Raw genomic sequence first — 11,504 nt, 5'->3', positions numbered from 1 at the left:
CCCCCGTCGAAGAATTACTCATTGGCATGAGGAGTCTTCCCGCCCCCTCCATGGGTATTAGGTGTGGAAACGTTAGTAGTCAAGGTGGCACCTTTATATAAAGTTGGGGACCCAGCCAAGGTGAGGGCTTTATCAGAAACACCTGTGGAGAGTTTCCCACCATTTCTGTGCCCAACCCAGGTCAACTGAACCAAAATCTCTAGGTGTGGCTGCAATTTCAAAAAGCATCTGGGGGCTTCCCTGGTGGCGCAGTGGTTGAGAGTCTGCCTGCCGATTCAGGGAGCACAGGTTCGTGCCCTGGTCCGGGAAGATCCCACATGTCATGGAGCGGCTGGGCCCATGAGCCATGGTCGCTGAGCCTGTGTGTCTGGAGACTGTGCTCCGCAACGGGAGAGGCCACAAGAGTGAGAGGCCCGCATACCGCAAAAAAAAAAAAAAAAAAAAAAAAAAAAAAAAAAAGAAGCATCTGGTGCAATGTTGCTGTATACTCTCTCTGCAGTTGAGAACCATTAATGTTTAGGGCACCCTAAAATGGAGTTATAGGGCTGCTATCTGGCTACCAGGATACTGAGGGAAGATGGTCCAACCACGGGAACTCAGCATTCAACTTAGGTTAGGTTTGGTTTTTCTCCTATTCTCCTGGAACCCACAGAACCTCAAGTGGGAGGACACAAAAGACAAGGCAGGATGGCCTTTGCCCACCAGAGGGAATATCATGGGTGTGCTAATTTCTACGAAGAATTGCTATGATGCCTGGGGATGAAGGTGTTCACTGTCTCCTGCCGGATTAAGTCATTCATTTTGACTCTTGGGATGTGAAATGGCATCCTGTAAGTCTGTTTAGAATACTAAACGAAGTATGAAAATGGTTCTAGCAGAAGTGGGGAATGATTTAAATAATTCTGAGTTATACTATCCAGGGCAAGCAGCGATTTGTTTACCTGCAGATAATGTAAAACAGCTGCAGAGAATGACAAAGTGATGGTCAGGTGTGTTGGATCCCTGCGTTGACAAATAGGCTAGGTAGGAACAGTTAACAAAACCTCAGTCTTCTCTCTTTTCAGCAGCACATGGTAAATGAGTGCAGAGCTTGGTGAGAGGCAGGCAGAAATTTAGTCAAAGAAATCTCCAAATCTTATTGAATCTTATGCATCTCATCTGAAGTTGAGCCTGCAAGAGATCTTTCGTCTTTTAGATGGTTATTTTGCAGCTTCTTTTAGAAGAAATTCAATATCAATTAACATTTTTCTCAGCCTTGGATTTATTTTCCTACTGGTTAAAAATAAAGAAATGCTTGATTTTTCTTGAAGAAGGTTGAGAAATGGGGTGTAAATGCAGTAAGAGCTGAGAAGGTATCTGATAGAAACAAATAGGCCTACTTCTGGGCTTATGACCACTTTGGTGGCCTGGAGGCTTAAAGGCAAGTTCATTGGGTTGATGACATTGACAAGGCAGCGAGTGGGCATCTGGTTCAAAGGAGGAAAGCTGATGTTTTTATTCTTTTTCAGAAGTTCCAGAGTGGACCTCCCTCAAGGCTGAAATGTTGGAGAATTTTATTCAGGTAAGACACACTGTGGTTCATACCTTTGCGTTCTACTAAACCCTCCGGTTTTAATGTGCTTAGGGATCATCTGGGGATGTTACTAAAATGCAGTTTCTGACGGAGTAGATCTGGTGTGTGGCCTGAGAGTGCGTATTTCTAACAAGCTCCCAGCTGAGGTTGATGCTGGGGCCTGCGGACCACCCTGTGAGTAGCAAGGCTAGAGAACTTCTGTTTAAGCCATATGTGTCAGGGTTTTCCAGACAGAACTGGTGCTGAAAGCTTGGCCTCTCTGTACACTGGTGCCGAATCAAATCTCGGAGACAGTTTTGAGTGAAGTAGAAAACGAGAGCTTTATTACCTTGTCAGGCAAAGGGGGACACGGCAGGCTCCTGCCTCCAAAAAACTGTGTGTTCCAACCCGGGAGGATCTGAAGAGGGGTTTTATAACAATGGTTCAAAGCGAGGTCTCTGACGCGTTTAGGGTCTTGTGAGCAGGCTCACGTCTCAGGTGGTCGGTCTCCTAATCTTGATGAGTTTCTCTGGTCCCTTTAATCTCGCCTCAGGTGGTTTCTTGACTGCTCCTCCCTTGTTTAGCAACTGTTCTAATCTGCCCTTTGGAACTCAGGGAAGGTCATGGAGGCTGGAGTCTTGCCTACATGAACTGGGGCCGGGGGAACGATGACAGAAGGGCCTCTGTGCCCGGCAGCCCCACAGGGCCTTACTCGGTTTCAGAACCAACAAGATTGAGATATATACACATATCCAGTCATACCTTGTTTTATTACAGTTTGTTTTATTGCGATTCACAGATACTGCCTTTTTTACAAATTGAAGGTTTGTGGCAACCCTGCGTTGAGCAAGTCTGTTGGCACCATTTTTCCTACAGGATTTGCTCACTTCCTGTCTCTGTTGCATTTTGGTATTTCTCACAATATTTTAAGCCCTCCTCCCGCAAAAGGATTAAAACTCATTGAAGGCTCAGATGATGGTTAGCATTTTTTAGCAATAAAGTATTTTTAGATTAGGTATGTACATATTCTTAGACATAATGCTATTGCACACTTAGTAGACTACAGTATAATGTAAACATAACTTTTATATGCACTGGGAAACCAAAAAAATTGCATGACTTGCTTTCTGGCGATAGTCACTTGACTGCAGCGGTTTGGAACGGAAACCGCGGTACCCCTGAGGTATGCTTGTATACACGTGTATTGAGAGAGTGATATTTATTTTAAGGAATTGGCCCATGCGATTGTGGGGGCCGGCAAGCCCAAAGTCTGTAGGACAGACAGGCTGGGAACTCAGGCAGGAATTAATGCTGCAGCCTTGAGGCAGAATTTCTTCTCCAGGAAATCTCAGTTTTTGCTCTTAAGGCCTTTCAACGGGTTGCATGAGGCCCACCCACATTACTGAAGGTAATCCACTTAAGGCCACCCAATTATAGATGTTAATCACATCTACAAAATACTTTCAGAGCCACATTTAGATTAGTATTTGATTAACTACAGCCTAGCCAAGTTGGCCCATAAAACTGTCATACCTTGGGCTTCCCTGGTGGCGCAGTGGTTGAGAGTCCGCCTGCCGATGCAGGGGACACGCGTTCCGTGCCCCGGTCCGGGAAGATCCCCCATGCCTCTCTTGGCCGCTGAGCCTGCGCGTCCGGAGCCTGTGCTCCGCGACGGGAGAGGCTACAACAGTGAGAGGCCCGCGTATCGCAAAAAAAAAACCAACAAAAAACTGTCATACCTTGAAACTCTTTAAAGGACAGTTTCCATTTATGCCTAATAGGCAAAATAGATAAAGCAGAACTGCTTGGTTCAATTAGGAAAGGGAATCTGGAGGCTGGCCTCTCACTCAGCAGGCTCCTGTCCCTTCCCAGTTCCCGCCTCCTCCCCCGAGGGAGCTTTAAGGGACATAGTTTCAAAATCATTGCCTTATATTTATTTCTTCGCCTGTAAAATGAAGCTAGTAGTACTTGACTCGGGATTAAATTAGGTCACCTGAGGAAAACCATGTAGCGCAACGTCTGGCACGTTTGTGGGAATTTTATACCTGTTAGCAACTTCCAGTATTATTATCAATAAGAACAACTGAAAAATAACCTTTCTTGCAAAGAAAGGAGAACTTGAACTATTTTGGTGTAAGGCCTGGTGTTTGACAGTGAACTCAAGGCGTATTTCTGCCTCTTTCCTTTTGCTGCTCACCTGGTGGCCAAGTGAAACAGCTCCCTTATCCTCGGCCCCAGCTGAGCTCCCAAATGGAAGATGTCTTTGTGGGCCCAGTACTGGGACAAGCTGTCAGACCTGAGGGAGAGAAGGTCGAAGGTTACCGCTTTGTTGTCTTTACTGCCTCTTGACCAAGAACGTAACTGGTTGGTCTCCCCTGGTGGCTGGAGAAAGAAACACTAGGTCTTCCTTCACTTCAAGGGCAAAGAAATGGCATGGCTGCAACCTTGCAGTTTCCTGTTATGTGGAAGCAAACACAGTTCTCTCAGTAGTTTCCTTAGAAATTAGAATTTGAAAAGCAAAAGAAGTTACTTTCTAGAAGGCTCATTTTGCCTAGAAATAATTTAACAGAGGAGAGAACACAAATGTGTTTAAGGAAAGGAAAAAAAGCCTACGATTATATGGGGCCTGAGCACCACGACTTTAAGAAGCGTTGTGGAACAACAAAGAATTTTCCTTCTCAAAACACAGGGCTAATAAAGTTACAAGATTGTATTTCAACTGTATATTTTATAAAATCATCCTGGAACTTGGAAACAAAGTTATATACTTTCTGCTTGTTTCAGTAACGAATGAAAACAATATATTTTCTTTGACGATTGGTGTTTATGATGCATAGGGTAGAAGAGCCTCCAGCTCATTGCACCAGAGCTATACTGACTCTTACAGTAAGATAATGAAACAAAACCTCAGCTCTGTTAGTAAAGTGGCAAATATAACTTGTAGACATGCTAGGAATAGTTTCTTTGAGTATAATGTTACTAGTTTCCTGATGACAGCCATAGCTTATGTGAAGTGGCTTAAGAAAGTTTCTATCAATGTAACAGACATTTCTTATCTGTATTTCATAATTATTGCTCTAGTTAAGGCCAAAATAAATAAAGAAAACCGCATGGAGAAGCAGGGTGGAGTGAGTAGTTAGTGATCATGCCAACATTTTGGTTTTAGACAGACTTGGGTTCAAGCAGTTCTGATTAGTTGCTGTGTGATCTTGGGCAAGTTCCTGAACCGCCCTAAGCTTTATTTTCCTTGTCTATAAAATGTAGTCATACTTCATAGGGTTGTTTTGAGGATTAAAGAAAGTAAAGCGTGTAAGCATTCGATAAATGCACGATACAACTACTGGGTTAAGGGGAAGAGAAAAGGGACACAGCCAGGCCAGGCCCTCTCCGGGATCATCAGACTACGGTGCCCCTAGGATACCACAAAAAAGTTCTAAGAGATTAAGTAAACCACATGGAATCCTGTTTAAATCATTCTAGGGGCCTCTTGGGATGAATCCTCCTACAGCTGTGATACTATGGGCAAGGTATCTTCTCTAAGTTGAAGTTCTCTGTAAAATAGAGTCATAGCATCTACCTCATAGGGGTTTTTCCTTAATAAACTTTTTATTTTAGAGGAATTTTAGATTTACAGAAAAGTTGCAAAGACAGTATGGAGTTTTCCCTTAGACTTCTCGCCCAGTTTTCTCCATCGTTTACTTCTTACATTATCTTACATTATGGAACACCTGTCAAAACTAACAAATGGATGTTGGTAAATTACTATTAATGAAACTCCAGGCTTTATTTTGATTTGCCCAGTTTTTCCATTGATGGCCTCATCACGTTCCAGGATCCAATCCAGGAAAAGCCATGTTGCATTTTGTTGTCTTGCCCCCAGCCTCCTCTGGTCTGTGACAGTTTCTCCATCTTCCCTTGTTTTCCATGACCTTGACAGTCTTGAGGAGTAGGGTATACTGTAGAATGTTCCCCAGTCTAGGTTTATCTGATGTTTCTTTCAGGGTTGGACTGGGATTACCTCATAGGGTTTTTGTGGGGATTTAACAAGAGAATCTGTAAGTACTCGGGACTCTATTTGGCAGGTATTTTTCATTATCAGTGTGCATTTTTTTTTTTTTTTTTTGCGGTTCGTGGGCCTCTCACAGCTGCGACCTCTCCCGTTGCGGAGCACAGGCTCCAGACGCGCAGGCTCAGCGGCCATGGCTCACGGGCCCAGCCGCTCCGCGGCATGTGGGATCTTCCCGGACCGGGGCATGAACCCGTGTCCCCTGCATCGGCAGGCAGACTCTCAACCACTGCGCCACCAGGGAAGCCCTCAATGTGCATTTTTTAATGCAAAGTTGAGTCGTGGTCGAGAAAGGAGACTCTGCGGCCTACAACCTGGGTCCAAGTCCTGCCGCTGCTGCTCTCTGGCTCTGTGACCCTGGACACGTTTTTAACCCCTCAGTTTTCCTCGCCTTAAGTAAGGATAATAGCACTTTCCTCGTAGGCTTGTTGTGAGGATTGAATTGATATACATGTGAGTTTATAAATGTAAAGTGGTTATTACATTCTGGTCACCTCATGAGCTCCCTTGACTTTTTGCTTAGTATTATTTATAAAGATAGTGTGAGGCCCTCTCTCTCTCGTTCACCTTCGGGGTAATTCTGAATCTTCATGGAGCCATTTATCTACGGTGGCTAAGCCTGTGTGACACCATGTGCCCTGAGGGTGCCCGATCCCAAGTGTCATTGTGAGTGAGCACAGGTCCTTGGGCAGGTTGCAGAATCACAAGAAACACTCTTCGGTAGCAGCCCTCACATCCTCCCTGCAGAATCCTCTGCTTCCCTGTCAGCCCCATCCACAGGTAGGACCAGGTGAAAAGGTGGAGACCTCAACTTGCAGGGAGGGTCTCGAATCAGGCGAACAACAGGGGCCTGGGGGGGTGGTGGGCAGCGGTGAAGAGCAGGGCCTCCTGCTGCAGGACCAGGAGCCTGGGCTCTATGGCGTTACCTCACATCCTCTGATATCATTAAGGTCGGATTTCATGGAGGGATCCCTTATTCCACACACACAGAGGATGACTCAGTTACACCACAGGGTGCTTTAGCTAATCCTGGAGCAATCTTCTAAAATTATGCAAGTAAAGACTTCACTAGAATGAAGTGTCTGAGTGCATGATTTAACAAAGTGGATCAAAAGGGATATTTAAAAAAAAAGAAAGACAGAAAATAGGGGGAAAGAGTGAAACAATAAGCCTGGGAAGAAAAAGAAAATTGAAACCAATAACCTCCCTTTTCCCACTTCCTGCTGTCTCATTCCTGTGGTGCCTTTTTGTCTGGTCTTATTTGTCTTACATGATAATCCCCTTGGGCAAGAAGGGTATCACCTCGGTTTCAGTGCAGCTCTAACACTGAGTGATTCCTTGGATGTTAAAAACAGCAATAACATTCACACTGCACTGGGTTACATCCGACGGAGTCTTCTTTACCTCTTAATACTTTAACCAATCATGAAACATAATTTTGAAGTGTTATAAATCTGAAGATTTTAATCTTCCCAGATATCTCATTGGGTGGGTGGGTAGCAGGTATTATATTCATGTATTTAACAAATCCCGAGTGCCTACCGTGGGTCAGGCACTATTCTAGACACTTTGGATACCTAAGCTACAAAGCAGACCAAGATACACACTCTTTATGTGCTTACATCTTAGTGGGTGGGGCAGAGACAGACAGCACTCATAAGCAAGATAAATAAATAGATTGTATGGTTAGAAGTTGAGAAGTGCGATTGGAAAAAAGAACGAGAAGAGGGGAATTGGGAGTGGGGGGGTTGGAGGGATGGGTTTTCAATTCTCCCCATTTGGTAACGGGGGACTGCATTAGGGGAAAAGCACTCCCGTCTTTCCCTCTTTCCCCAAGCTCTGCTCTAAGTTGGGTCTAGAAGTCTCTGATCCTTTTCTATATCTCTTTTTTTTTTTTTAAATGGAAAGAGACTTAAATGCAGTTAAGCTCTCTGCTCTGGAGCCAGAGTGTCTGGAGTTGATTCCCAACTCAGTGGCATGCTTCTCTCTGGGACCTTAGGCAAATTAACTTCTCTCTGCTTTGAATTCCCCATCTTCAAAATGTATCTACCTCACAAGGTTGTAGAGAGGGTTACATGCGTTACTGTAAGGTGCTTAGAGCGGTGTCTGGCACAGAGTAAGCACTCAAATGTTGGCTTAAAAAGTGGTGTCTGTGTGTTGTGGAATTAGGGGAGGGTCATGAGTAGGAGAGTCTCTGCTACTCGGAAAATGATAGGCGGTATGAAGTGCAAGATCCATTGCTATCCCTAAACACCTGTCGACCCAGCTACGTGGGGCTCCCTCCTTTAGGAACCCAAAGTATGAACTCGGTCTCTTCCGCCTTGTGCATTCAACAACTTTATTAAGACTGTTAATATCACCTTCAAGGCCAGAGGCTGCTTCAAAAATGCATAAGGATGGCCCCTCCCATATCCCTTGTTTCTTTCCCAAGAAACACTTTTCTTTTCTGATAGTTTTTTTAATTTTCAAATTATTCTTCCATTAAAAAAAAATTATTTATTTGACTGCACCGGGTCTTACTTGTGGCATGCAGACTCTTAGTTGCGGTATGTATGTGGGAGCTAGTTCCCTGACCAGGGGTTGAACCTGGGCCCCCAGCATTAGGATAGCAGAGTCTTAACCAGGTAAGTCCCTATTCTTTCACTTTAACTTAAGTTTAATCACACCAAAAATTAGGCTTTTACTTTGTGGTATAGCTGCCTGAAACACTCATCGCTTCGGTCTTCTTTTTAGGCCATCGTATTCTGATGTTGTTTGGCCTGTACTTTGTTACTGTTAACAACCACACCACATACCCTACTTTCATAAAATGAAACAAGTAGCAAAACTTAAAATATTGAAGAGGGATGAAACAGGCCAAACCGTTTTAGGCTGGAGAAAACACAGTTTCGCCTATTCTTTGGGATTTCTAGAAATCTAGTCTCCTCTAAAACAGAGAAGGCAATGCACGGAAGGCAAAATTCAAAGGGGTGGCTGGAGAATTAGTGCAAATACTGCCAAACAAACTCAGTCTATCTAGGCGACTTCCCTGGGGTAACTTATTTCCTGAGCATTGACTCTCAAGGTCTCTCTCACAGTAAATTATTAAGCTTAGTGAAAGGTGTAAGACTGGGATAAAAGAAAAAGAATGTTATTTAAAGTGGAAGGTCAAACACATATAATGCATCTCCATGATATGGAAATCTATTCTATCCTTTATCAAAATGACAAGAACAAGGAGTTGGACAAATGAAATGTAGCCCTCTAGTACTTTTGTAGCCCCCCCCCCCCCCCGCCGCCCCAGTACTCACACAGGTGCTACCTTAACCTTGTCTCAAGTGCAGGAAGTCCTCTTTGTCAAGGGAGAATTAAGGAGTTCCAAGTTTTCAGACCAGGCTGTATAGCATCTGGTCAGTCTTGCTTGAGGCTTCACTGAGCTTGTACTTCATTTTCCAATAACTGGATCTCTACCTTGGTTTCTAACTTGAGACCCCAGGTCCTCCCATACCCTTCCAGAGGCTGGTGTCCTAACAGTCTTGGGGGGAGGCCTTTGGGACTCAGGCTGCCTAGATCTACATACGATGAAGATCTCCATCACTCTTCTGTCCACCTGTCAGGACTTCTTACCCTGGACCTCTCCAGCCAACACTCTGCCATCTTAGACCACCTCCTGCCACCTAAAACTCCAGATAACTCTCTGTCTGGACTTCCTCTATTACACCTGTGTCTCAGCTTCTCCTGCTCCGGCTGATTCCACTGTCACCAGGTTCCCATCCTGACTACATGTGTTAGAAGTTCAATCCTGATCCAGAGTGTCAGTACATCTTTCTCATGAGAGTGTCATGAGGATTAAATGAGTATATGCCTCTAGATGACAACTTAGATGAAATCTGAAGCATTACCTATGAGATCTGAGGGCTTACCTAGATGTAGAGGAGGAATGGAGACATTCTGACTGAGGGAACAGCCAAGTAAAGCCCAGACACCAGTGTCCACACTGCTGGGAGACCGCTGGGTGCCCCACTGGACCAAGGAAGATGTCTATCGCCATGGATATCAGGGTCCTGAAATTCAAAGTCTCCTCAGAAGGAACCCAGCTCAGGATACTGGTCACCCATGTTTCATCTCACCTCCTTCCCAGCCAAACCTAGATATTTTGATTAGATTGTAAGGTGCTAATTAAAATCACTAAGTGAACCATTTCCCATTTACTCTTAATTTTCAAGCACCACCATAATGATGCACATTATTAAATGTGTCAGATTAGCTTGGCTCTAAAGTTTAATTTACTGTGGCACTGAACTCCGTTTATGTAAGTTCTTCTTTGCAGTGGGTTGTTCATGTAGCAAGGTGATGTTTTGCTGCGTTGTGAGCATTGGTTAAACATCATGAGTCCTGTATTCAGCTACTGACTGTCTTGTCTACTTACAAGTTTAAGTAATTCTTTATGTAATCAAAAGTTCCCTAAAAATGCAGATTAATGCTTCTTTAATCCATATCTCATCCATATGCTTGTTATTTGCCTTTTTCCCCAGGAGCATCTTAAATGATTGACTTTCACCTTGTTTTTCTTATGCTTTATTTAATTAATTAATTTATTTACTTATTTATTTTTTTTGCCACTGTCCTGCGGCATGCAGGATCTTAATTCCCCGACAAGGGATCGATCCCATGCCCCCTGCAGTGGAAGTGCAGGGTCTTAACCCCTGGACCACCAGGGAAGCCCTGCATATGCTTTAGAATCTAATAAAGGGAGGAGGAATGTTCAGCAGGAGAAAGTTGATGGTATTTGATTATTTTCTAACTAATTTAGTTCACACATCTAGTAGCCTTTTCACCATTATATCCAAGGATTAATAAACAAAAGACTCATCTGCATTTTTCACCTTGCTTCTTTATCTTTTCTCTCTGTGCTTTTTCCCCTAGCATATATTCGTGTTGCTGCAGGATAAAAACTCACTTCTGATTAATTCACACAGGGGTCCAAGGGCTCTTGTCAACAATATGCAGCATGGAACCCCTTGATAAAGCTGACACTAGCCATCTCTTAGGATGAATGAGTTATATCACCCTTGGAATATGTGGAGTTAGTATGCTTTTGAGAATGTGATTGGATTTGTATAATAAACCATGTTCTAGTGGAACATCAGAAGTTAAAAGATGAACAATAAATTGGGGAAAAGAATTAAACGTTGTACTGAGTGGCAAGGATTAATATCCTTAGTATATAAAGAACTGTTTTTGAGGATTCATTTATCCAGTCAGTCAGTCTTCATGCATTCATTAATTTAACAAAAATTTATTAAGCACTTTATGTATTGAATTTTGTCCTCCCCAAATTCATATGTTGAAATGCTATGAAATATATTCCTCAATATCTCAGAATGTGACCTTATTTTGAGATAGGATCTTTAGAGAGGTAATCAAGTTAAAGTGAAGTCATTAGGGTGGGAACTAACCTAATACAACTGGTTTCCTTATAAAAAGGGGAAATTTGGGCACAGAGATACATATTGAGGGAAGACAATGTGAAGAGACATAGGGGGAAGATGGCCATCTATAAGCCAAGGAGAGAGCCTGGAACAGATTCCTCCCACATGGCCTTCAGGAGGAACCAACCCTGTAGATACCTTAATTTTGGACTTCTGGTCTCCAGAACTGGGAGAAAAATCATTTTCTGTTGTTTAAACCACCAGTGTGTGGTCCTTTGTTAAGGCAGCCCTTGTAAACTAATATAAGCGCTCACTATGTGCCAGCCTGTCCTAGGTGCCAGGAATACAGCAGTGAACAAAACCCACAGCGTCTGCCTTTCGGGAACTCACATTCTGACATGAGAAACAATAATATAGAACATAAATAGGTATAAAATAGCATGTCATATATATGGAATTTAAAAAAAAAAATGTC

Source organism: Leucopleurus acutus (assembly GCF_964270905.1).
Source record: "Leucopleurus acutus genome assembly, chromosome: 11".
In the NCBI taxonomy this organism is placed as follows: domain Eukaryota; kingdom Metazoa; phylum Chordata; class Mammalia; order Artiodactyla; family Delphinidae; genus Leucopleurus; species Leucopleurus acutus.
The sequence above is the reverse complement of the archived record's forward strand: the minus strand, read 5'-3'. Positions refer to the sequence as shown.